The following is a 2,259-nucleotide window of genomic DNA, read 5'->3' on the forward strand; positions in this document are numbered from 1 at the left end:
TGTAAGCCAGAATGTCGATTTACGATTTGCCAAGGAAAGAAAGAACCACTCACTGAAACACCACTTATTTTATGCACGTTTTCTCTAAGCTAACGGCTAACTTTAGTGCATGAATTAAAACATAAAAATCAGACATTTGGTTAACTGCTTTATATGACAATATGTGTAGGTACACCTCATGGATACTTCAAAAGGTACACTACACGAGGTAAAAAAAAAAAAAAAAGAACAAATAAATAAAGGGTTAATTGCGCAATAAAAGCATATCTATATATATTCCCACACCTGGGATCGAACCAAGTTCTTACCGAGCAAGAGCCCGTGTCATTATCCAGTCGACTATTTTTACCTGCAAGGCTGCAGTCGTCTGCACTGTTTTCTACTAGTGATGTGCATTCCAGTTGGGTGAACTGAATCTTTAGAATCGGTTCACTCAAAATATTTGTTCAAAAGAATCATTCACCGAATCGTTCACTACACTTTCTTATTTATTTATTTATTCTTTTTTTTTTTTTTACCGCAAAGGTCACAGGTGTCAAGCTCTAGTCCTTGGGGCCGCATTCCAACATGTTTTCCAAGATTCCCTCGTTAAGTGCACCTGCGTGAAAAGTTTTAGCTCCTTTCACGTTCCGCAGGAGCTAAAAGTTTTCACGCAGGTGCACTTAACGAGGGAATCACACGGACACTCCATTAGGTACACCGCCATTTTCAAGTGTACCTAATAACAGGCCACTTTATTAGGGAAATATCATGGTCAAAGGTCACAGGTGTCAAGCTCTAGTCCTCTGGGCCGCGTTCCAACATGTTTTCCAAGTGACCCTCGTTAAGCGCACCTGCGTGAAAAGTTTTAGCTGCTTTCACGTTCCGCAGGAGCTAAAACTTTTCACGCAGGTGCACTTAACGAGGGAATCACACGGACACTCCATTAGGTACACCGCCATTTTCAAGTGTACCTAATAACGGGCCACTTTATTAGGGAAATATCATGGTCAAAGGTCACAGGTGTCAAGCTTTAGTCCTCGGGGCCGCATTCCAACATGTTTTCCAAGAGTCCCTCGTTAAGTGCACCTGCGTGAAAAGTTTTAGCTCCTTTCATGTTCCGCAGGAGCTAAAAGTTTTCACGCAGGTGCACTTAACGAGGGAATCACACGGACACTCCATTAGGTACACCGCCACTTTCAAGTGTACCTAATAACATGCCACTTTATTAGGGAAATATCATGGTCAAAGGTCACAGGTGTCAAGCTCTAGTCCTCGGGGCCGCATTCCAACATGTAAAAAGAATAAATAAATAAGAAAGTGTAGTGAACGAATCGGTGAACGATTCTTTTGAACAAATATTTTGAGTGAACCGATTCTAAAGCTTCAGTTCACTTAACTGGAATGCACATCACTAGTACAAGACAGTGCAGACGACCACAGGATTCCAGGTCGAAATAGCTGACTGGATAATAACACCGGCTCTTGCTCTGTAAGAACTTGGTTCGATCCCAGGTGTGAGACTGTATACAGATATGCTTTTATTGTGCAATTAACCCTTTATTTGTTCTTTTTTTTTTACCTCGTGTAGTGTACCTATTGAAGTGTCCATGAGGTGTACCTACACATATTGTCATATAAAGCAGCTAACCAAATGTCTGATTTTTATGTTTTAATTGGCGAATAAAAAACAAGGAATAAAACACCAGACAAGTTTTAACATAAATGTTTATTTGAAAACAATAATATATATATCACTTTAGGAAGTGATTCGTTCACTCTCGTTCACTGGGAAAAAAGAATCGTTCTTTTGAACGGATCGTTCACTCACGAGCCAACATTAACAGCAACACACACATAAACTGAGTATGTGCCGATGCCACAACATGAAATCTCAAGATTCTCCGATTTGCCACTTATGCACGATTAGCAAGTGGCTGACCAGGCCTTGCAACTGACCTGTGGTTTGGCGATCCTGTTTACAATGCGCTCGGTATTTAATGTTGGCCAATTTCCCACGGCACAGCTGAACATCTCTCATGGCACGCACACTGGTTGGGAAACACTGTCTTAGAATATATTGTCTTTTGAGAAACCAGGTGAGCAGTGCTTAAAATTTAATCTAATAATGTTTAGGTTAATTTTTTTTTTTAAATCAATATTTTGAAAATAAAAGTAGAAGTAATGGTCAGCACAGAATCTTATCTCGATTTTAAATAAAATAAAATAAAAAAGTGGTGCTCTTATGAATAGAAATAATTGATCAGAGAACACAATGAG

The sequence above is a fragment of the Syngnathus acus genome, chromosome 5, assembly GCF_901709675.1.
Source record: "Syngnathus acus chromosome 5, fSynAcu1.2, whole genome shotgun sequence".
Classification (NCBI taxonomy): domain Eukaryota; kingdom Metazoa; phylum Chordata; class Actinopteri; order Syngnathiformes; family Syngnathidae; genus Syngnathus; species Syngnathus acus.